Source organism: Eurosta solidaginis, chromosome X (genome assembly GCF_040869045.1).
Source record: "Eurosta solidaginis isolate ZX-2024a chromosome X, ASM4086904v1, whole genome shotgun sequence".
Taxonomy (NCBI): Eukaryota; Metazoa; Arthropoda; class Insecta; order Diptera; family Tephritidae; genus Eurosta; species Eurosta solidaginis.
In genome coordinates, this window is record NC_090324.1 from 214,364,849 (window position 1) to 214,391,484 (window position 26,636).

Here is a 26,636-nt window from a genome sequence, read left to right on the forward strand (position 1 = left end):
GATCGAAAAAGAGACCGGTTGTGCCGTTGATGACAACCGCTAAGCCGCGAAAAAGTCCTCCGTTATCACGGAGGGGAAAAGCCACACACACAACCAACCTTACGTATACGTGCATGGGTGCTGACAACCTGCACACACACACACATGCATGTGGATGAAAACGCATGCATATGCATGAATGCACACAAATGCGGCGTGAGTGTTGGTGGCTGGAAATATTATTAAAATATTAGGGCGGGGCGCCGTCAATCAAGTGAACGTTAGGCATTGGGCCTAAACATGCCGCCCCTTGCGGTACGCAACCTCACAGTCCTCCAAGGATCACCGACCGTGAAGAGGGGAAAAAAATAAAAAACTTATAACTAACTTAACCTAACGACGGCTAGTCCGCCGGCTTGGCAGCACGCACGATGAGTTGCGTAGTGTGCGAGCATGGTTGCGGATGCCGCGGTCATTCGCCACTTTCCCGTCATGGTTAGAGGCTTGAGCCATGTTTGCCTAGAGCTAGGGATTGCAAAAAAAAGTAAAAAGATATACATGTTCATATTTCTTGCCATTTAAAGAAAGACGCCATTTATTTAAGAAAAACGTACTATTTAAATGTGTGAACTTAAATGAAATTAAAAAGTATAAACTATATCAACCTTGATGCATACTAGATCGGATGGGTCCCCGAAAGTACCCACCCGAAGATCGTACTTTGCGCGAGCAGCGCTCCGAGAGATGGTGGTAATGTGCCCGGCGTTATGATCTCGGCGTAAACGTCGCCACCAAGAACGAGGCGAATTGGTGTGGACGCATAAAAATGGGGATCCGCTAGGCGAATATGCTCGTATGGAGCTGCGAAGCTGGGGTCGACGTTATATGTGGGGATGACGCGCCTGAACTCATGGACGCAGACTGCGTGAGTCGTCACCGTCTTGCTCTGTCCATGCTTGCCTCTAAATCTAATGAAACAGCCGGTTTCGCCGGCGGCGTGGGTCGTCGGCAGTGACAACTCTCGCGCCAGCCTACGGTCGATCGTTGTGCGGGGGGAACATGCATCAAGGAGTGCACGAATGAGGTGCAACCGCCCCCTGGCTTCCACCATCACGACTGCAGTTGGCGCCAGAGTAGCCATTGGGCGAAGGGTTGGGCCGGCTGTAGTGTGGGCCGGAGTGATTCCGTTCCTAAAGGAACTGTGTTGTGGTAGCTGGCGCGGCCGAGTGGCCAGTCTGCCGTCTCGGTTGTGTTCGTGCTAGTTTCGAATAGCGCGTAGCTGGCGCGGCCGAGGGGCCAGTCTACGCTAGCGCGTTTTCCGTGGTGCTCGCAGGTGGCGTTGCGTGGGTGGGCGGAAAGTCCGTGATTCCGCTCCACTTTCCTCTCGTCTTTCGTGCGCTAATAGGGGTCGGAACGGCCGTGGGTCCGAGAGAGATAGCGCCTCATCCATAGTCCCGTCGTGCACCTGTTGCGTCATGGGCATCCTTTCATAGCCCTCCTCCTCCTCGTCTAAGATCAGCTGGTTCCAGCTCTTGGGCTGCTCTGGCTCCGTTGAAATATCTTCCATTGAAAGGTGCAGTGTGGTATGATGGTTGCTCCCACATCTTCGGCACCTGCCCTTACTCGTGCAGTCTCTAGCGCGATGTACCATCGAAAGACAATTTTGGCAGAAGTTAGCTCTGATAATTTCGCGCAGCCGTTGCAGCGGGGACTTTGCGCGATAGATAGGACACGACCTGATCGGATGTTTCGCGTCGCATAAATGGCACGGCTTTGGGTAACGAACGGCCTGGCGCTCGGTCCTCTTTCGTAGCGAAGCGTAACGAGTCATTCTATTTAGAGAAGATGGAATAAAAATAAAGGGGACTTGTTGATTTATTATGACTATGTTACGCGTTCGGTGGCGAGTAAGCCCCAATTCTATTATCGGCGCTTTTGAAAATTCGCGCGTGAGTAGGGTGAAAAACTCTCTATATGCCTACGAGAATATATTCATATCTCGCGTACGTTATGTGCGTGGCCTCTTTCCGCGCACGTTATGTGCCTGGGTCTTTAGTGCCTTATTCTGTTTATTTTGGTGTCACCCGGTAGCGTTTTAGTTAGCCACGGGCACACTAGTGCTGCAGAACATGAACATTTACGATTTCGGGATCGCACATTCTGGTACCGAATCGGGTAGAAAGTGTATAGCGTGGGTTCTTTTGAGTCGCTGTTATTTGTGTTGTTGGTGCTAAAAACCAACAACTTCCCTGCCCGCCACTAAAAAAATGTTTGGACAGCAAATTGTATGCTGTGTAAAGAAAAAATAAAAAAATTTGTAGAATGAATCATTTTTTTTGTATTGGCCTTCACTTATTTCTTCGACTTTTCCCCAAGTACGCTTGTAGTCCTGTTTTATTGATGGCCTTTAGCACGGTTCCAGAAGAGTAGTTGGCTCCGATATCGATTTGCCAGAAACGGGTTTTTGGGTACCCGTTTGCCTCCTTTTATGCATCCCTAATATAGTCCACATTTAAACTCGGTATGTATATGTAGAGACGTTGGTATAAGTATATGGACAGTCAGTGCACGGATTTTACCGCATTGGTAGGTTTACTAACTTTTCTGGCCCATTTTCATTTTTTACTACTACTACCACCGAGGCCCAAAATCTACCAATATTTCAGTATCTTCGCACTGTAAACGTATGCTGCCGAGCCCACCCAACTAACATTAGGAGGCGATACTGACCAAATCAGTCAATTTTGAAAAATTTCTGAAGAACTTAAACAGGAAATAAATTTTGAGTAGAGAAATTTTTTGAATAATTTGAACGAAAATAAAAGGGTCTACGGAAAAGATGACCTGCCGAGATCGGTTATTTTGTGGCAGTACTTTTGGTACTTTGGAATATTGTTGTTGTGATTAGACGTGTTGGTGCATGTTTGTCCTTGAAATGCGCGTTATTTGTTTTACAATAAATTATTAAGTGTTTGGGACACATAAGAACTATAGCTGTTGTTTTCTTGGTCAAAAATCTATCAACTACTACTATTTTCATTTTTTTTTTTTTTTTTTTTGTCTACCAACATTTTCCTCTTAAAAAGTCCGCGCACTGGGAGATAATTACCGGCAGCAAAGACAAAAAAAATTGCGCACATTCATACACGCCCGTGTATAGAATGTAAATTTCTCAGAATTGAAACAAACGGGACTAATCGAAAGAATTTTTCCGTTGTTTCATTCTTTTTTACTACGGCGCGTGGCCGTAGTACAATCGTTTGCTAATTTTTCAATTGAGTAGACGTGTTCCTGCTGTGGTGTAAATTTATCTCGCCTTCTGATCACACCAGTGTTATATTTTCGATATCTTTCAAGGTAAAACCTTTTGACAAGAGATTTATTCGTTTATTTAATCACAGATCACAAATTTGAAGATGCCTAAGCTACCGTGTTGGGTTTCTCCAGGTCGATACGCTGTAAAAATGGGCCAAAAACATGGCATTAGAAAACCAATTGTGGTTCAGTGCGTACGCAAGGTTTCAGCTTCTCAGCGATATATTTTTTCATTGACGCTAACTTAAAGCCACCCATATGATGGAAAATAGAATGCCCTACAGCCAATATTAGCGCATAAGTTTTTTTCAATCATTGCTTCGCATACATTCTTAAAATTGAATAATTCGAAAGCCGAAAAACGGTAAGTCCATTTAATCATTTTGGGCGCATTTAGCGCTTCTTGTAAACGATCATAAATAACACTCCAATGTGTTTCGGGCAATGCAGCTAATATGACGCCAACTGCATTAATATGGTTGCGAATCTCTTTTTGTGGTATTACCGAATAACCCTTTACAATAACATCGACTACATTGTTTGCCACAATTGAGGGCGCAATTGGTAAGCTCAACAACTCCAAGCAGGTTACATAAAGTGCATGTGCAGGTGCATTGGGAAACTCATTGAAGCGCCAATCAGTTTTGAAAAACAGATTTGTACCAGTTATTGTATCCGATAGCCTGCGCACTAAGTTAATGTAGTAGTTTAGCTTAGGATGCCAAAGTAATTCTTGATTTTGCAAAAACATTTTATATGGTTTACCAGCACACCAATTAAGTGATGGACGTTCGGGTAAAACGCGTTCATAGAAATGCAAAGTATTGTATAAATAAGTTATCGGGCGATCATGAAATTTGTACAAAATACTCAAATGGTCTAATATAACTTCACAAATTTGATGCACATGTTGTATAGGTAGTTCAATGAAACGGTGCACAACAATATCTAATACTGGTAAAAATCTCAAGCATACATTAGAGAAATAAACAGGTAATGGCGGATGTGAAGCAGATTCATCTGGTGCAAATTTTTGCGGATATTTTTGATGAAATGACAAGTGCTTTTCGTGCCAATTATTCTGCTTCCAATGATCGGGATGATTATCTTTACAAAACTCTTGTATACGATTGCGTAATTCTGATGGTTTTAATAAGCGCAGTTGTATAATAAGGAAACAAACTTGCGCCTCATTACCCTCTTGTGTACGTAGTGCCAGACAAAGTACAACACGATCGATAGTAACAATATTATGTTTCCAAATCATATTATTAATGGTGTCGACACATTTATGTATAAAATATTTGCCATTACTATTCGCTACTTCGCCAACTAAATAATCACATAACTTGCGTAAATGTGCTGAAAGTGCGCGTGCGCTAATACCCTCTAAAATTTTATATGCAACAGGACTAACATTCTCGGTTTCCCAAATCATTTTAAAAAGTAGACAGAGGAAAAGTTGATTAGTACTAGGCCGTATAAAAATGGTTCATAATATCATTGTCATTTGATATTGATGTCCAGTTACGATATTCCTCTTCAACTGATTTTTTGAGCAATTGCTTATTTTCCAACGAATGGTTATTTGCACAAAAAATTCATTTAGTGCTGGTGGAAAGCAAGCTAGTGAATGCTCAATTACGATTTGCACCAGGGTTGTAGCTCGTCACCTAGCCCAGTCATGTGCATTGATCTTGCGAGCGTTAAGATTAGAACGCGATTCAATTCTTCACTTTCAGTCGACGCCACAGAGCCAGGTGGTTTTTCGCTGAAGTAACGTGACATTTGCGGCTGCATTTCAAATGATCCCAGTCCGGAAATAAGCCTTAAAGCTGTAGATTCAAAGCATAGGTTTAATTGCATTTTATTTGTTTGTGGCGAAACCACAGTACAATGCGAAAGTAGCTGTAGACGATATTGTGTTGGAATATGATGTAAACGATATAGAAGCATTTCCAACAATGTGTGGAGTATACCCCAAGCTTGGTGTTTAAATACAGCAGGCAGCAGTTGTTGCAAAAAATCCTTTAATGCCCAAGGATTCGATTTCTGTGTAAACCAGAAGTCCTCCAGCGAAGACAGTCACCTTGTAGCGGTGCAGGGGCTTACGCCGATCGCATTCGATACTAATTGGTCAGATGGGAGCGGGGCAACCCCGCTCACCTGACAGATGTGGTCGAATGCGATCGGTAACCAGGAACTGTCACCTCCTAATTCAGGGTGTCATGCGTCACCGTGCCCATTGGAGTAACCATGGCCCTACCGCGTCAAGGGGCTCTGCCGCGGCGGACCAACCCAGTTCCCCAAACTAAAGCAGAGACAACAACGCTTGCCATGTCAAGCAAGTTGTCGTAAGGAAAAGATGATGAACAACAACAACGAAAAAACCAACAACAACAATAACAATAAAAGCACAACAAAAAACGGGCTCCAGGAAGAGCAGCGGGCAGAGAAGCAGCAGGCCACGCACGTACTCCAGGCAATTCCTGGAAAGCCTCACGAGAGAGGAGGCAATGCTCTTCTTAGAGCATCAGAGGGACGAATCTCCCTCCACTAGCACTGGAGTATACAGGGAACCGGCTCTCAAAACCGCGAACCCCAACGGCAACACCAAAACCCAAGGAGAGCAGCGCGGGCCTGAAGAGCACTCCAACCAGGAAGCAGAGAAACCCGCGATCCCCAGTGGACCCCTATCCACTGGTGAGCAGCGCGGGCAAGTCAAACAAGGTGAGCAGAAGGCGGCGGCAGGAAACAAACCCGCGATCCATGGAGGGCCCAGTACCTCCATTGCGCAGCGCGGGCCGAAAGAGAAAACAAAAGAGTTAACTGCAAGAGAACGAGAAAAGCTGACAAAGAGAGGCTACGACGGTGCATCCAAGCACGAAAACCACCACCCTAGCAGTCAATCTAGAGGGACGAGTAAGTCTAGGCGTTCACCGTCGGAGCATGACTCTAGTAGCAGCTCACAGAGCACATATGAAAGGTCCCAGGAAGGGAAAAATACAGAGCGGAACCCGGAGGAGTGGAAGTGGCCTAACAGAAGGCACAACAGAGGCAGGAAACCTGCACCTCCACCACGGGGCAGTCCAGGAGCGCTGGATGACAAGAGACGCTTTGGACTAAGTGGGCCTGCGGTAAAAAGATACCTCCGATATCTAGAGGAAGGCCTGTCGCCCAGGGAGGCAAGAGCCCGGGCAGATGAGCGCAGACATGAACTAGAGGCAGAGAAAAGCCAATGCTCAAAGTGGAAGTAAAGAAGGAAGGAGAGCACAGCCAGCGGCAGCTGACCAGCATGCGCCCGCTCCCGCTGAAAAGAGCAGGATCGGGAAATTACGCCGGAGGAAACTCCGAGCTTAAAAAGGCAACGGGCCCACGCTCCCAGGAACACTACACCCACGGGCAGGGAGATTCAAGCCAGGGCGACTGGGGTACCTACTGGGATGGCACCAAGGCAGCAGAGCTATTCGGAAGCCCTTAGGGGTATCCGAATAGCTGTTCTGCCCGGTAACTACCCGGCGGAGGCCCTAAGTCAAGAAGACCTGACGAATCTCCAAGAGCTTATAATGGACGGAGCGTTCAGGGGATGTGGGCATGCCCTAGTTTTTTGCGGGGTATACTTCCGAGCAGGGCTCCTCTTCGTGGACTGCGAGGACGAAAAAACAGTTAAGTGGCTCGTTGAAGTAATACCGACGCTTGAGGGGTGGACAGGGCCACAATTATGCCCGAGACGCGGGGATGAAATACCGCCAACGCATAATGTGACTATGTTCCTCCCCAGAAGTGCGGAACGCCCAAAAGAGTTTGCGTTACGGCTCCTCGCCAACCAAAATGAGGGCCTCAGGACGCAGAGATGGCGCGTCATTAATTGTAGCGCAGAGGAAACAGGCCTACGTCTCGACGTAGGCATAGACGAGGAATCGTATCAAATCATACGCAGGAACGGGCTTAAGCTACACTATAGGTACGGCCTGGTCCTAGTGAGACCCTGGAGGCAGAGGCAACCAGGGAATAGTGAGCAGCCCGAAGACAAGGCGGAGGCAGAGGGCACCGACAGAGGCGAGCTGTCGGACGAAAACATGACGGACGCGAGCACCGATACCATCAGAGCTCGCGAGACCACAAACCCTCCCACCGCAGCAAGCAAGGACAAAATCGTGCAGCCTTGGGATGAAAAAGAAATCCCCACCACACAAGAGCTCATCGAGGACCTCGACCTCCAGGAGCTGGAGCTGAATTGGCGGGACGAAAGCGAGAGCGGATTGTCGGATGAAGATGATCCGATGAGGCCGGCCGGGCCAAAATGACCGGCACAAGCATAAAAATAGCCCAGATCAACCTCCATCACGCCATTGCAGCCTCGGCTGTACTGGTGAGGAGGTTCGCCTCGGATGATCCGGGCATCGCCCTCATACAAGAACCTTGGGCTTACAAGGAACAGGTGAGGGGCCTTAATGTAAGTAATAACAAAGTTATTTGGGATCTCTCACAGCAGAGACCAAGAGCATGTGTAATGCTTAAGTCAAACATTAACTATTTTTGCATTACAGAATTTTTAAGCCGGGATCTGGTGGCGGTGCAGATCGAGGCAAAGGTGAATGGAGACAGCACCAGCATTGTGCTGGCCGCAGCCTACTTCCCGGGGGATGACAGCACAGTCCATCCAGTTAACGTGCAGAAGCTAGTGGAGCACTGCAGAAGAGCGAAACTTCCGTTGATCATAGGAAGCGATGCTAACTCCCACAACACGGAGTGGGGCAGCAATGATACCAACCAAAGGAGTGAGTGTTTAGATTAGTAGAATATATAGTCAGCAACGATTTGAATATATATAACGTCGGGAGCAAACCGACGTTTGTCACGAGAGTCAGGGCACAGGTCCTAGATAAAACACTTGGCAACAACCTGACTGAGAATATGATCTCGAAAAGGAGAGTCTCAGAAGAACCCTCCCTATCGGATCATAGGATCATAAGGTTTGAGCTGGGTGCTGTATCGGGGCAATACAGCCCTAAAAGAAATCCCAGGAAAACAGACTGGGGCAGCTACAAAAGTATCATAGAGGCTAACGCGGATAGTCTCAGAAATAAGAGCAGAAGCACTAACTGTACTGAGTTAGAGGGCAGAGTAGATAGGGCAAATCAGATAATGATAGATGCCTACAACTCCATTTGCCGAGTCTCCTTAGTTAAGGGTAAGAAGGCAACCCCCTGGTGGTCGCATGACCTGACACTACTAAGGAAGAAAGTCAGGAAACTCTTTAACGGGGCAAGAAGAACCGGCAACTGGGAGGAATACACTCAAAATCTAACAAAGTACAATAAAGAGATAAGGAAAGCTAAGAGGGAAAGTTTCAGAAATTTCTGTGAGGGAATTTCTAGCACACCTGCAGCAGCAAGGCTCCACAAGGCCCTAGCCAAAGAGCAGAGGGAGATTAACTTAGCGATTAGGCTTCCAGACGGTACCTATACCGGAACGGTGGAGGAGCGAGCGAGGGCCCTGCTACACACGCATTTTCCGGGTGCCTCTCCGCAAGTACCGGAACCTGTGTTCCCCAGAGTGAAACCAACCCCATCAGACTGGCAACTGGCCAACCCCCTCTTCAGTGAGGCCAGAGTCAGATGGGCAGTGGAATCCTTTGAGAAATACAAATATCCGGGGGTGGATGGCATCTACCCGGTGCTAATCCAGCAAGGGACACAGATCATCCCACATCTGGCCAGGATCATGAGAGATAGCCTGGCACTGTGATACATACCCATGATGTGGAGAAGAGCAAAAGTGGTTTTCATACCAAAAGTAGGAAAAAAGGACTATTCGCAGGCAAATTCCTTCAGACCAATAAGTCTAACTTCCTTTGTCTTGAAGGCAATGGAAAAGATATTGGACCAAGAAATCAGGTCGAACGCCCTCAAGAGCTGGCCCTTACATCATAGCCAGCATGCGTACAGAGCGGGTAGGTCCACGGACACAGCTCTGTACCAATTAACATCTGAAATACAGAGGGCGTTCGAAACAGAGGAAACAGTGATTTGCGCTTTCCTTGACATTGAGGGTGCCTTTGACAACACATCTCATGAAAGCGTAAACATAGCACTGCAGAGAAGAGGAATTCAGATGCCTATACAGAGATGGATGGCCAATCTACTCCGCACAAGAATCGCTGAAGTCCATGTAGGCAACAGCGCAGTTAAGGTTAATACCACGAGGGGGTGCCCTCAAGGAGGTGTTCTCTCACCCCTTCTGTGGAGCCTAGTAGTGGACGAACTCCTGCAAAAGCTATCTGACAGTGGCATAAGATGCTAGGGATACGCTGACGAAATCGTCATAATTGCAAGAGGTAAGTTCGAGAGTACGCTCTGTGACATAATACAGATAAAAAAAAAAAAAAACAGCACTGAATATTACGAAAGGATGGTGTGCCAGTGTGGGGCTTAACATCAACCCATCTAAAACGACCATCATCCCTTTCACCAGAAGAAGGGCCCTACCAGCCCTGAGAGCAATTACAATAAAAGGCGTGGCACTAGAACGGGGAACCGCGGTGAAATACTTGGGGGTCACTTTTGACACCAAGCTCCTATGGAAACAGCACTTCGACTCCATGAGAGCTAAGGCCACGAGGTCCATCATGATATGCAAACGTCTAGCAGGCAAATCATGGGGCTGTAGCCCGCATGTGCTAAGATGGATGTATACCATGATAGTAAAACCTATGATAACATACGGTTCGATAGCCTGGGCATCGAAAACAACTCGGGCGACGACGAGGCAAGCGCTGTCAAAACTTCAGCGACTGGCATGTGTATGCATCACGGGAGCTATGCGCACATGCCCTACAGCAGCGCTGGAGGCTATCCTTGATCTGACCCCGCTACACATATCAATAGAGCAGTCAGCCAAGAGAACCCTCCTGAATATTGCTAAGGAGGGCTCGGGCATATGTAAAGTTATATCGTCCCGAAACATGGAGGAATTGAGAGAGAAGATCCTAATCTCTCAACTCCCGAGGGATGATATCCTCAGGCAGATAGTCTATGAGGGAAGGTACAAAGTAGAATTGGGAGACAAGGGTACGTGGGAGGAAAGCAGAATTGTGTACATTAATCAGCTAAATAAAATAGTATGGTACACAGATGGCTCGAAGACGCCAGAGGGGATTGGATCTGGAGTCATTGAACCCAGAGCCAAGATATCAACGCCTCTGGGAGCACACCCGAGCATTTTTCAAGCGGAAGTGTTCGCTATAAGCCAGTGTGCTGACCTGAACCTTCAGCGCGAATACTCCAACGAGACAATTGCCATACTCAGTGACAGTCAGGCCGCCCTCAAGGCGATCTCGGCGTCTGAAATAAAATCAGCACTAGTACTTGAGTGCGTTGAAAAGCTAAATCAACTAGGAGCACACAACAAACTGTTGTTGGCCTGGGTTCCTGGCCACCGGGGAGTGGAGGGCAATGAGCAAGCGGACAGCCTGGCAAGGGAGGCAGCAATGACACGACCTATTGGTCCTGAGCCGTTCCTGCCAGTAGGCCCGCAGGAAATCAGAGGGCATCTACTATTAGAAGAAAGGGATAAGAGGGAAGAACACTGGCGCAATATGCCAGGCTTGAGGCAATCTAAGTTACTGCTGGGGGGCTACAGCACAACTCGATATAGGGCATTAATGGGCCTGTCGAAAGATAACCTGAGGATCCTAACAGCTATTCTTACGGGACACTGCAGCCTGAACAGCCACATGCAGAAGCTGGGCATCCTATCGAACAACACATGCCGATTTTGTGATCGATCAGCGGAGACGGCGGAACATATACTCCTGGAATGTGACGCAATCTCAAGACGTAGTGCTAAGTTTTTGGGCTCACCATGGCCAGAGCACTCTCACATCAAATCGCTCTAGGCTGTAACAATATGTGAAAAGCTTACAAACTGAAAAAGCACAAAGTAAATTAGCTGTGATGATAAATGCAGCCATACCCATTCGTTCATAGAAGTTCGTTCTTCGTAAACATTAAAACTACTACCCATCATAGAATCATTGCTCTCTGTCAATTCCATAGTGGAAATTATTAAATTTACTAACTGCTCTTCTAGTGCGTTACAACGTTGCTTTTGTTGCTTCTGTAAACTCATCATAACAGACACCATTTCTTTGGAATATGGTTGATCGAGCACATAACGTAGGAGTATTGTTTGTTCTTCTAACAAATCTGCATCATATGGAAGATTGCCTTTAAAAACAAAACGTAATGTATTTGGATCTAATTTCCAAGAATTCATCATGTGATCTGCATAGCCGAAAACACTCAATAATGGGCAGCACATGCGGGTGGCCAATTATGGAAACCATTTGTGCGGTTCTTACGGAATTCCTCCATGAAATCTGTCATCATTTTATTAATAGTCCAATGATACGGGTGTGGTTTCATTATTTCATTGGCAATAAAGTATCCAGGTAAAAGACAATTATTTCGGTCAAATATGTAGTTCAATGTATCCTTCAGAGCTTGCAATTGTGGGAGGTAACTAACGTTTATTTTTACCGGAAATGTTTGAGCTTTGCCGCGGCACATCTTCATTATTTCCCTTATTCCTTTGTAGTCAACAAGCGATAGCACTCGTTTAATTAATTTAAAACTTTCCACCCAAAAGTTCGCATTTTCATAAAATAATTTATCACATAACAGAATCTTGTCACAAAGCATTCTTGCTGTGATGGCATGGGATTCTGCAAGCGTTCCTAATGTATCGATTAACACGCGCAAATGCGATGTATTTGTATTAGTTGCCGCGCGCTGTAAATATTGTCTCACCACGCCTTCCTTATTGTCTTGGGGTGCATCTTCGAACTTACGTAAAATAGTTTCTGTAAACGACCCAGCCTTATCCTCTTCTTCATTCGGTTTGTAAACAATAAAATTTGTAGTTGTGTGTTAACTAAGATCCGTTTGTTTTCGTATCTTTCACACAAGTTTTTCCAGGCCATCTCGAAACCTTCATTTGTGAGACGGCATTTTTTAACGATATCTTTTGCTTCGCCCTGCGTTTTGTTGTTGAGATGGAATAACTTTTCCACCCCTTTCAAACTAGAATTGTTTATATATATTGCCGTGAACAGGTCGCGAAAAGTTGGCCAAGACAGATAATCCCCTTTAAAAACTTCCGTGTCGCAAGCAGGGAGGCGAATTTTATGCCCATGAGGCTCTTGCTCACGGTTGACGTTCTTTTCATCCTTCTTGTATTTTTCTGCCTCAGCAGATATAGACGCTGAACATCGCACGTAGATTGCGTATGCTGCCTTTTGCTTCTCTGATCGCCATAACGTCATCCTCTGACACCTATATTGGGATCTGAATAGCGAATCAAACGCAGACTTTACCTTCTTCCACAAGAGCCGCAACTCTTCCTGCTGTATTGCAAGGGTGTGTTTGCTATGGTCGCTCTCCGGAATAAGGCTGTAATCTTTATCAAACTCTGCGATTGACTCTGCTAAACGGATGTAGGTTTCCATTGTTTTATTTACGTTTATTAACGAATAGAAATGGAATTCTTCAGAGTTAAAATGCCTGCCCAGCCCTAAATAAAAACTATTGAACTTCAAATTTATTATTTATTTTGTTTATTGCAGACTTTTTGTCTTGGTAGCGACAACGAAAGAGGTTTATTTTTCATCTTTTTGTCACAACAGCGACAACAAAAAGGATTTATTTTTGGACTTTTTGTCACAGCAGCGACAACAGCAAAAGATTTAATGTACACATTTTTGTCTCAGCGGCAACAAAAAAAATGGGACCACTCGCCACCTCCACAGATAATGGGTGTATTTTTGAAAAAAGTGAAAAAATGCGTGCGATATTGCAAACCAAGCGCAAAAAAGAGTGTAAAAAGTGTTTAAAAAGTGAAGTGAGCACCGGATTAATTAATTAAATTCAACTTAATTTCGTGTTTGTGAAATACAAAAAAAAACAACCACAAAAGCCTATTTAGTATGGTGCGGAGAGTGAGGTTAGGTTACCCTCTTCCTGGTGTTGTGTCTGGAAAACCTTACCACTGGTGGGGGGATAGACCAGATAATCACAAGGACTGAAATAAAAGCTAACAAACGGAGTGATTTAACCTTCGAAAATAGAAAAATAAATTGGTGCTCACTAAATCACTTCACTGTTTTTTTGATTTTAATTTTTTCGCGCACTACACGGGTTTCTTCTTTATTTTGCAAAAAATAACAACACTCAACAAAAAAAATGGCAAGAAATATAAACTTTCTTTGTTTTTTGCGGAGAAATTGATGTTATGGCTGTGGCTCCGGTGGCTGCTAATGTCGTGTATAGTATCAAACTTCCAACTTTTTGGTGGTTCTGCTGGGCTATGCTGTGACCAATAAAACTTTTGATGATTTTTTGTGGCAATTCGTGCAAAATTTGGTAGTAGGCAAATGTGCTGTGTTGTGGACTGTATATATAAAGAGGCGCTTTTATTTCCTGGTGAGGAGGACCAATGTTCGGCCTGAGTGCGTCTGGAAACGGCAGTGGGTAGGTGCACACGGGTCGATCTCGGGTTGATAGTGCTCTCGAAAGAAAGTAAAAGAACAAAACGCAAAGAGGAATTTCCTCATTATAATATAATATTTAATTTAGAGTGAAGGAAAATATACACTGTGGTTACAATATTACCTTGGTGTTTTAAGTGACGATGGTGATTCTTGCGATGTGTGCTGGTTGGCGGTCGATCGAAAAAGAGACCGGTTGTGCCGTTGATGACAACCGCTAAGCCGCGAAAAAGTCCTCCGGTATCACGGATGGGAAAAGCCACACACACAACCACCCTTACGTATACGTGCATGGGTGCTGACAACTGCACACACACACATGCATGTGGATGAAAACGTCAATCAAGTGAACGTTAGGCATTGGGCCTAAACAAACACTTTAAGGAAAAATTAACGAAATTGGTCAAGGACCACGCCCACTTTTATATAAAGATTTTTAAAAGGGTCGTGGACGAATAAATTAAGCTATATCTTTGCAAACAAGAGCTTTATATCAATGGTATTTTGTTTTTCCAAGTGGATTTATAACAATAAATAAGAAAAACTTCCAATTTAAAAAAATGGGCGGGCCCCACATCTTTTAAGACTATGCAATTTTCTATGTTTCGGGAGCCATAACTCGAACAAAAATTATAAGCTATTGCTAAAGTTGGAAAATTTCGTTAATAACCCTGCCCTTTTTTCTAATAACGCTTTTTCGTACAATGGCACTTGTGTGTTTATTGTTCCGTTATGTTTTTATTTTAAAATAAACAGTAGGGAAATCCCCATATCTGAAGGAAAACTACATTATTACCCGCTCGAGGTCATTGGTGTTAGCCTCTGTATCCTTTTTACTTATTTTAAACGAAAATTAGTTCAGAATTGAACCATATGTATATGTATTATTGCGCATGCTAGTGTCATGTTAAATAAAATACAACTACTTTCAAGCCAAATATGCATAAAATATGTACTCTGAAATACTGTTGCATACACAAAATTACAACTCTGAAAAATAATACGACGCTACCAACTTAGTTTGAAAATGTCGAACCGAAGATATTGTATTGATAAGTAGAAAACGAGTACGCGACCGGTTAACATCGAATTCTTGGAAAACTTTAAACTTTAAATTAATAAAATCTAAATACCTATCTATTAAAATTACTAAAATACCCTAAAATATCAACTATTTTTCTCTTAAATGGACATCCTGAACGGTAGAACTAATAGCGTATAAATGAACATACAGAACATTTCATTCGTTACAGTTCAGATTTGAGAGTGAATTTCTAAGCCTTCAAACAATAAAGAACGCATAAAATTGACAATGCTATGAAAAAACTTAGCATTCAGTTGTGTGGGAGTCTAAAATAAATGTAATAAGTACGCGGCGCACGTCTTTGCCATGTATTACATAACCTAACATTTTGTGAGACCCCACGGGAATTTTAGGGCTCCGCCCACATTCGTTTTGTTGCTTTGGTCAACGAACTAAATTCAAATTTGTAGTTTTGCAGTTTGACGTACACTCATTACAATATCGTGTATCATATTCTCCTTCAATACATTTTTGCGTATCTCAAAAACTTTCGTTTAACGAGATTCAATAGCTATCTATCTCACACCAGTGAGTGTTCATACGTCTTGTGCTTCTCACTCGTGAATATATACATATATGTATTTGCCGCAAAAATCTAATTAGAACCAATAACCAAAAAGGTCAAATGCGAATATGTCAGCTAAAAATCCAAAGTTAAAAAAATTTAAGCAAAAATGCATAGATGCTGCTTTGACCATGAATGGCACAAAAAACCAACTAGTACATCGTTAAGAGTGCATTTCAATGACGAAAGTGAAAGTGATACGGAAGAAGTCACTATTTTACAACGCATATCAATTCTCGAAAAAACCATTGATTGTTTTATAAATTTGCAAACTACAACAAATATTAATACAACAGTGACTCCGCCCGTGCAAAATTTTCAACCAGCAATTTCGTCATCTCCCGTTTCGGCTGTGTATACACAAACGGCAAATATGCATCCGATAACAAAAACAAGTGCAAATGCAAATTTCGTACGGCAGTGGCAGAGGCCTGATTAGCCATCAGCAAGGATTATTGAAAATAAAGAATTTGCAGGCGCAAACTTCGGTGGAAAGCACAAAATTCTAGTAGGCCACTTTCACCACATCAAAAACTTTAACACTATTTTTAACATAATTTAGAGAGTAAAAGTTAAAATTCTGAACACATTAGCTGAATAAAAAGTGCACAAATAATTGTTAAATAACAAATACAGACAGTGGTAGTTTAACAAATTCTGCTGTGGTAAGTGGCGAATGTGACCTACTAGAATTTTGTGAAGCTTGCTTCACACGATTTTTCGTCCCTGCAACATTTTTATTTTCGATAATATTTGTCATCTGTGCCGTCACAAAAGTTTCCAATTAGAAACTATATGTATTATGGAAATAATGTGCCGATTCCATTATGTTCCGACTATTATCAGTCTTAATTGTATAAAATAAAAGATATTGTTGAGTTGTTGCCGGAATTCAACCCAACAAGCGATACGTCTCTTAACTCTTTGCAATTTGTGAAACGAGTTGAAATGCTTAAAAACGCCTATAATTCGCAAGAAAGCGCTATAATATTTTCTACAAAAAATGCGTGGTTCGGCAAATTCGCTACAGTGCGCATTCGTTAATTAGCCACAGTTCGTAACTAGATTTTTAAATTATTTTCCGTGTATGCATAATGAAGCAGATACGCACATAAAACTCTCGCGAACAAAACGTCAACAATAAGAAACGCCGGTTGAGTATTTTTATAGAATGTTGGCGCTCGGTAATAAAGGTGGTTTAACAGAAGCAAATATTTAGCGACACATATGACAAGTATAAAATATCAGATCATGAAACGATAGAAATAAAAATTAATACATCAGCACCATATAAAATGAGAACAACAAAAACAATTACCTTATTTATTTATTTATTTATTTATTATTAAAGTCGACGACAAACTATGGTCGACTGCATAATATAAAAGATATATAAATATACAACTCAAAAGATAAAATTTAAGATATATCGAGATTTCAACAATGTTATATTACAAACAAAGAAATATTAATGAACATTACTATTTAATTTCAAAATATAATAATAATAAGAAATATGAGTAGAAATAAGATCTTATGCCGAAATCTTATACTGGCGGAATGCATCAGATTCCGCTCAGCATGATATCGGAATGCAGTGGATTCCAATCTCCCTGTTGGAATGCAACAAGATTCTAATCAGCATGTCATGGGAATCCGGCAGTGCTAAAAGTAGTGTAATGAGGATACGCCATCACAAGGCATAAAAAAGTAACATGACCTGTGTTGTGGAATGCACCGAATTCCAATCAGCTCGATGCCTGACCCATAAGATTATACTGCCGGAATGCATACGATTCCGGTCAGTGACTCATGAAAAATCAAGTTTTTTACGTTGTTGGAATGCACCAGATTCCAATCAACACAGTACTGTCTTGTTCCTTCTTAATGATACATGTTGATAAATGTTTCTCCATCCTTAAGCGAGATAGTTCCCGTTTTTTATCGAAGGAATAAAATGCCGGCAAATTTAATTAGCTTGTATCTCTTAAATTAGATAGGCAAGTATTGCATTACGTATAGTGGCAAAAGTACATTCAAGACTGATGCAGATATACAAGTCATTGTAGTGCGCGCACCAGATAAGAAGAGGATTATTTTTAGCAAAGTTTCGTCGACAAAGGGGTAAATAGAAAGGAACGTAGTGTCTGGATACTCTAGGGGGAACCGCAAAAAACAAGCGGCTGAGGAGGTCCGCGGAATCAATTTCTCCAATAATGAGCTTATGGATGAACAATACCCCCAGTAATATTCTCCGATTTTCCATAGTGGTTAAGTTAATAAGAAGAAGTCTACTTCTGTATGGAGGAAGGTGGAGACTTGAGTCCCAATTAAGGCCGCGCAATGCAAATATCAAAAAGTGCTTTTGAACTGACTCAAGACGCTTTATATGCTTTTGAGAAACAGGGGACCAAACGCATGAGCAATACTCGAGTATTGGACGAACCAGCGATGTGTAAAGAACCTTAGTGAGGTACGGATCATCGAACTCTTTAGCCCATCTTTTAACAAATCCAAGTAAACCCAACGCTTTGTTGGCTATAGATGAAATATGCATGTTAAAATTCAATTTCGGATCAAAAAGACACCTAGATCATTTGCAATAGATATGCGCTCCAAAGGCGTACCATCTATTACATAAGATTTCAATGCTGGCTTCACTCGGTGAAATGTCATATGCTTACATTTAGAGCAATTTAAAGCTAGTAAATTTATTGTGCACCAACATTGGAACGAGTCCAATTCGGCCTGAAGAAGATCCAAGGAACTCAAATCGGTAGGACAGTAAGTGTAGCAAAGTTTTACATCATCCGCATACATTATAGTATGGGAATATAATATTGTCTGTGGCAAGTCATTAATGAAAAGGGCAAAGAGCAAAGGGCCTAGATGACTTCCCTGGGGTACGCCGGAGGAAACTCCGAACGATTCCGACAGATTGCACTTGAACAGGACTTTTTGGGTCTGGTTAGAAAAATAGCTTTTCAGCCACATTAATAGGTGAAACGGAAAGCCCAGTAAATCAAGCTTATGAATAAGCAACTCATGGTTGACGGTATCAAATGCTTTGCTGAAGTCCGTGTAGATGACATCCGTTTGCTTGTTCGCTAAAAATCCTTCCATAACTATAGAGGTGAATACAAGCAAATTTGTAGTGGTTGACCTTTGACGAATAAAACCGTGTTGGCATGCAGATAAAAGACTAGAACACTGATATTGCAGTTGACTGGTGACAATCTGTTCAAAGACTTTAGGAATGACTGAAATTTTAGCAATACCCCTGTAGTTTTCAACTTTTGACCTACTACCTTTTTTATTCAGGGGTATAATAAAAGACTGTTTCCAAAGTGCCGGGAATGACGCAGATCCCAGAGATAGCTCAAATAATTTTAAAATAGGCTCATACATGTTTTCGGCGCAGTACCTAAGCACGCAACTAGGAACACCATCCCGTCCCGGAGAAAAGGTGGGCTTCAAAGATTGAAGACTCTGAAGAACAATATTACCATCAATAGCAGGATTCCTAATGTAATTTGAGCTATCTAAGTGATAGGGATATTGACCGGAATGAAAACCACTGGATGAATACGTGGACTTAAAGAACTCAGAAAATAGTTCAGCAACGTCGTCATCAGTGCAAGCTTTTTTACCTCCAACGGTTAATGAGGAAGGATACCCAGAAGTTTTCCGCTTTGAATTTACGAAACTGTAAAACTTTTTTGGATTTCTAAAAAATTGGGCTTTACAACAACTCAAGTAATTTTTATAACAAAGCTGATTAAGACGGTGAAATTTAGAACGAGCTATTAGATATTTAGAGAGGTCTGCAGATGCTCCAGATTTCTTGAACCTCTTATAAAGCCTAGATTTAATGTTATTAAGTCTGATAAGTTGCCTTGAAAACCAAGGGGGGCTTATTCGAACATAGGGTATAGCGAGTAGGAATGCAGGTATCAAAGAAGCCATCAAGCGTACTGTAAAATATAGAGATAGCCGAATCGACATCAGTGCAAGCATAGAGATCCGACCAATCATGGGAAGCCAACAGATCATTGAGCATAATGAAATTCGCTTTGTAGAAGCATGGGAGCTTTATAATAAAGAAAATCTACTTAACTTGTTGCGCGCATGCAGTTCTGTGATAAATGATTCAACCAGTATAGAATCCCAATTAGACATAGTAAACAATGCAATTCTACAATGTATGACAGGAATAACATTTGAAAAAGTAGTGAAAGTAAGACTTATGAATAAGTGGTATGATCATGAGCTTACACAATTAAATAAACTTAAATATAATCTTTTAAATGAGTCTAGGAAAACAGGAAATTGGGACGATTATAAAGAAATAAACAAAAGATACAAAAAACTTATCAAAAAGAAAAAGGCGAAATATATGGAAAACAAAATCTTAATTAGTAAAAATAATAGCAAGGAAATGTGGAAAAATCTAAAGCAAACCATAAACCTGAAAAAAGACCATCAAGAAATAAACAAAATTCAAATATTAGATAAGCAAATCGAAGAAAAGATCGAAATTGCGAATGAGCTCAATAACTTTTTCGTAAACAGTGTTTTAGAAATAAACCAAAGTATCGAACATTTTGATTTAAATTTAACCGTATCTGATAGCAGTTCCACATTCAAATTTAATAAAGTTGTAGCAGATGACATTGTCAAAATAGTTCGGCTATTCAAGAACAAAATTGGTGGCAAAAATCTTTTATCAGAAGGAGTTTTAAAAGATTCAATAGAGTATACAGCTTATTTTTATGCAAAAATTATAAATGAAAGCATGGAAACAGGCATTGTACCACAAAGATGGAAAACGTCGACCATTATACCAGTAAAAAAAATAAAAAATACGTATAAACCTGAGGAAATGCGACCTATAAATACACTACCATGTGACGAAAAAATTATGGAAACAGTTATAAAAAATAAGTTAGAAAATTACTTGGAAGACAATAAATTAATAATAAGTGAACAATCGGGATTTAGAAGAAAACACTCATGTGAAACGGCACTGAATATAGTGATCTCTAACTGGAAGGAAGATCTAAATAACAAAAAAGACACTGTTTGCGTTTTCCTGGATCTGAAAAGGGCATTCGAAACAGAGGACCGAGACATTTTGCTCCAGAAAATGAAAGTCATGGGAATTCAGGGTATAGAATTAAAGTGGTTCCAAAATTACTTGACTGGCAGAAAACAAAAAGCCATAATCGGTGATGAAGTATCGAACGAAATTTCGGTCCCATTAGGGTTACCGCAAGGTTCTGTATTGGCTCCTTTATTATTTTTGATTTATATTAATGATATTGTTAAAGCTGTAAAGTACTGTAACATAAAAATGTTTGCGGATGATGCTCTGCTTAGAATAAGTGAAAGTAGTTTAACAACTGCATTGACAAGAATGCAGTGTGACTTAGATAGTTTATATAAATGGCTATGTGGTAACAGACTTAAACTTAACGTGAGTAAAACAAAATGTATGGTTATTAGCCGAAAAATCGAAAGCGAAGTTGCGAGTATTCAGCTCAGGGTGAAAGATGAAATTTTAGAGCAAATAAAATCAATAAAATATCTTGGAGTTGTAATTGACAACAAACTCAAATTTGATGAACATATTCGATACACTGTAGGAAAGATAGCTAAACAAGTCGGTTTTATGCAAAGAACCTGTAAATTTATAAATAGAGAGTTTAAGGATATTGTATACAAAACATTGATTGAATCTAATTTTAAATATTGCCCATCAGTCTTATTCATTATACCAGATACAAAAATAGATAGACTTCAGATATTGCAAAATAGGTGTATGAGATTTGTGTTACGGGAAAAGTCAGATGCGTCGATAAGCGACATGCTAATAAAACTAAAATGGCTAAGTGTCAAACAAATTATTTTTTATTATACTATGAAAATGATCTTCAATATACGAAAGGGAAATGTACCTGAATACTTAACAAATAATGTTGTATATATAAACGAAACCCATAATTTTAATACCCGTGAAAAAATGATTTTAAACTGCCACTCTATAGAACTGATGTGGACAAACAAAACCTTTCCATAAAGGATTTAAAAACTTTAATGAATTGCTTAATGAAATAAAAAATTGTGAAGAAATTTATGTATTTAAAAGCAGGCTATATGAACATTGTAAAACCTTACCTATAAGATAAGTTCTACAATGTGATTTAATATATATTGTTCAAACTAGGCTTACGCTGTAATAAATAAATAAATAAATAAATAAATAAATGGTATTAATGTTAACTAGTATCGCCTGTGGCCGAAATTCGACCAACGTGTATTTTTTTCAAATCAGTCTATGCTTCAAATGTTGGAAATATACCAAACTGGTCTAACTTACTTAACTTTTTCTTTAAAATTTTGAATTTGATGTAAGACTTTGTACTTTTTGATTGTATTTTCTTAAATTTTCTACAATTTTTTCACATGTAATTATAACGTTTTGGTATGGACCTCATTAAACAAAAATATAAAAATTATGTAAAACCATATGAAATTGACATAGAATTATGGTGAAATTACTTGAAATTGAATTGAAAAATAGGTTTTTCCACACCACCCGGAAGGTCCCCGTTGGCGTGCTACCGAAGTTAGTTTTGGGAGCTCGGTTCCCCAGTAGGCCTATATCACCCATATACTCATATCGCCCATTTACGTCAATAGTGTCATAATTCAAAAAACACGAACTTTTAGTTAAAAATTAGGAAATTTTCTAAAGGAATTTGGCGTATTTCACGCCACTCGTTTAAGTTGGTATAAATACATACCTAATATGTAAGTGTGACACAAAACAAAAATTTCGAGTAAAATAGAGGATACCTTCATAAAAAACAAAATAAAAATATAACAAAATTATGTAATGAGAAAGAAGGCAGAGTTTACTAAAAAATTGTTTAATTAAAGAAAAAAAAAAAAAGTACTTAAATTGCGAAAAATTAAGTGAAGTGAACAAACAGTTCCATATAAAAACGCAATAAGTGCACTTATACTTTTTTCCGGTCTTAATGTGATCATTGTGGAAATATGAAGATTCTAATATTCGGATATTTAATGTTGGGATCCCATTGAGATCTATATACGTAATTAATTTGTATGTAATTTTTAAACACTCCATTTCATGAATATATATGACCATATCTACCATAAAATATCGTCTGTAAACAATATAATACTAAGATATAACAGAGCAGAATAAATTAGGAAGAAAGGAAAAACAAACAAAAAGATTGAAATTATTCACGCAATCATATTTACTAAAATAAAATTGATTTCATAACTTTAAGCGACATAAACCAAATATGCATAAAATATTTACTCTGAAATACTGTTGCATACACCAAATTACAACTCTGAAAAATAATACGACGCCACCAACTTAGTTTGAAAAAGTCGAACCGAAGATATTGTATAGACCAGTAGAAAACGAGTACGCGACCGGTTAATATCGAATTCTTGGAAAACTTTAAATTTTAAATTAATAAAATCTACATATCTATTAAAATTACTAAAATACCTTAAAACAACCACTATATTTCTGTTAAATGGACATCCTGAACGGTAAGAATAATAGCAAATAAATGAACGTATAGAACATTTCATTCGCTACACTAGTAACACTATTAACAAAGCGAACAACAACAGCATTTCAAGTGTACAGCTGTGTATATAATGTTCGGTTACACCCGAACTTAGACTTCCCTACTTTTTTCTTTTCTCTTTCAACAGCATTTCAAGTATACAGCTGGGTATATAATGTTCCGTTACACCCGAACTTAGACTTCCTTACTTTTTTCTTTTCTCTTTTGTTTTCTCTTCTTTTCTTTTCTTTTGTTTTCTTCTATTTTCTTTTCTTTTCTTTTCTTTTCTTTTCTTTTCTTTTCTTTTCTTTTCTTTTCTTTTCTTTTCTTTTCTTTTCTTTTCTTTACTCCATGTTTTTTTCCTTTTTTTTTTGTCTCTCCATTTTTACTCTTATAATGTCAAATAACGTTGTAGATGGATTTTATTTTCCAGTTTCTTCCCTTTTCTTTTTTTCTTCTCTTCTTTCTGTTGCTTTTTTTCTTCAGTGGATTTTGTGACCAACATCATCCAAAGCTGCGCGCAGCTTTTTTTCACATTTTCACAATTTTGCTGTGGGTTCTTAGTAAATTTCTTCTGTGAGATGCTTCAAACCCGAAAAAATCGTTTTTTCTTTATTTTTTTTTTCTTTTTGTAAGCTGTTTTATCAATTCTTTAAATATTTTTGGACCTATATACTAAGTATTTCTGTCCGTTTCTCTTCCCACCTTTCTTTTTTACTTTGCTTTGTTCTTTTTCCAATAAACATACGAGAAACTAACAATGTTTTTCTTTTCTTTCAGATTCTGTTCGGTCTAAATAAAGGAGCAGATGACTCAGCTAATTCGAAATTATTTTCACTTTCAATGAAAATATCACATGTTTTATATTTATAGATGGACCAATTTATGATACTTGTGTTTGCTGGGTTGAGCACATGGGGTCAAAAATTATAACACAGTTGTTGTTGGTTTTCCCGACGCGTTTCGACGGCATTTTTTCTCACGTATTCTTCTTGGGATCTTTTTTAATGATAAATATGTAAAAATAGTATACATATTAATATACTGTTTTGTAATAATAAACATAAAACTAACACTTCACACAAATTTTTTATCTACTTACATAAATTATATTACAATTAAATTAACAATTGCACTCTATTTGAAACAAACATAAACAGTTGGCACTTGCATTTTTGTTTGCTTTGATTTGCATCTCTGAATAAAGCTGCAGTTACCCACGAACGTACGTACAAAAAACGTGTCAGCTGATACGACCTATCTTATGAATGTTCAATGTAAACGAAAACTCACTGACTTTCCACGCACGTACGTACGTAGCCTGGAACGTAGAAATCAAAAAAAATTTATTTTTTCTGTAAGAACGTGCCAGCTGATCGCTCTCTCACTAGACAGGGTCGCCTAGTAAACTTTTGTGCGATAATTTTTGACCACTTGCAGTTTTTTCTTTTTTTCTTTTCTTCTTTTTTCTTTACTTTTCCTTTCTTTTCTTTTCTTTTCTTTTCTTTGCTTTTTTTTATGTTCTATTCTATTGTATTTGTTTCTTGATCCTTCAAATTTTATGTGACTTATATCCTATTTTTTCTTTGTTTTTCTTCTCCCTTCTTTTATTTTCTGTTCTTTTATTTTCTTTTCTTTTCTTTTTTTTCCTGTTTTCTTTCTTTTCTTTTATTACCAAAAAATATACCAAACATTATGAATTATTTTCTTTTTGATTTCAGATTCCGTTCGGTTTAAATAAAGGAGCAGACGACTCACCCAATTCGAAAAGTGTAAGTTAATTTTATGTGGCATATAAATTTTTTTTTGTGGCATGTAAATTTTTTTATTATATCTTTTATTTTTTTCTTTATTGATTTTTTTCCTCTTTTTTTTCTTTTTCGTTTCTTTTCTTTAATTTTTTTTTCGTATTTTCGTTCCTTTTTTTTTCCATTAACTATAGAAAAAATTAATAATAATTTTTTTTTATTTCAGATTCCGTTCAGTTTAAATAAATGAGCAGATGATTCAGCAAATTCGAAAATTATGAAAGTTCATTTTCTCGATTATTTTCTTATCTTTTCTTTTCGTTCTCTATTTTTATTTTTGTAATTTTTTTCATTAGGTTTCTTTTCATGGTTTTCTATTTTTTCCTAGTCTTTCTTATTCCTTTATTTCCTTTTCTTAAATTTTTTTTCTTTAAATTATTTTTTTCTTATATTTATTTGCCTGTTTTTTTTTCTCTTTACTTTCTTTTCCTTTCATCTCTTTTTTATACTCAGCTGTACTTGTACACAGGGTATTATAACTTTGTTTGGATAACGTTTGGTTGTACAGGTATAAAGGAATTGAGATATATATAAACTTCAATATATCAAAATCATCAGTAGCGAAAAAAAATTTGATTGAGGAATATCTTTCCGTCCGTCCGTCTACCCGTTAACAAGATATCTTCAGCAAATATTGGGATATCTTCACCAAATTTGGTACATGAGCTTGCCTAGAGGTAGAAAAGACTGGTATTGAATATGAGGGAAATCGGGTGATAATGCCCACTTTTTATATATATAAAATTTTGGAAAATACTTAAAACCTGATTATTTTGTAAATAATACACCTAGAATGTTGAGATCTGACGTGTGGACTGATATTGAGGCTCTTGATTAAAATTTGAAAAACACTGTTAAAAAGAGCTTGGCACCGCCCACTTCTGCTAAAATCAATTATACAAATATTATTAATTATAAATCAAAAATCGTAAACCTATCGTAACAATATTAGGCAGAGAGGTTGCCTTTACTATAAGGAACAATTTAAGGAAAAATTAACGAAATCGGTCAAGGACCACGCCCACTTTTATATACAGATTTTTAAAAGGGTCGTGGACGAATAAATTAAGTGGATTTATAACAATAAACAAGAAAAACTTCAAATTTAAAAAAATGGGCGGCCCCACATCTTTTAAGGCTATGCAATTTTCTATGTTTCGGGAGCCATAACTCAAACAAAAATTGTAAGTTATTTCTAGTTAAAGTTGGAAAATTTCGTTAATAATCCTGCCCTTTCTTGTAATAACGCTTTTTCGTACAATGGCACTTGTGTGTTTATGTTTATTGTTCCGTTGTATCTTTATTTTAAAATAAACAGTAGGGAAATCCCCATATCTGAAGGAAAACTACATTATTACCCGGTCAAGGTCATTGGTGTTAGCCTCTGTATCCTTTTTACTTCTTTTAAACGTAAATTAGTTCAGAATAGAACCATATGTATAAGTATTATTCCGCATGCTAGTGTCATGTTAAATAAAATACAACTACTGTCAAGCCAAATATGCATAAAATATGTACTCTGAAATACTGTGGCATACACCAAATTACAACTCTGGAAAATAATACGACGCTACCAACTTAGTTTGAAAAAGTCGAACCGAAGATATTGTATTGACGAGTAGAAAACGAGTACGCGACCGGTTAACATCGAATTCTTGGAAAACTTTAAACTTTAAATTAACAAAATCTAAATATCTATTAAAATTACTAAAATACCCTA

At 39.3% G+C, this 26,636-nt stretch overlaps 1 pseudogene; it reads right to left on the reverse strand.

The window, feature by feature from the left end:
- Positions 1-3,399: 3,399 nt before the first annotated feature.
- LOC137235397 (mediator of RNA polymerase II transcription subunit 23-like) lies at positions 3,400-12,227 on the reverse strand (annotated as a pseudogene).
- Positions 12,228-26,636: the final 14,409 nt, after the last annotated feature.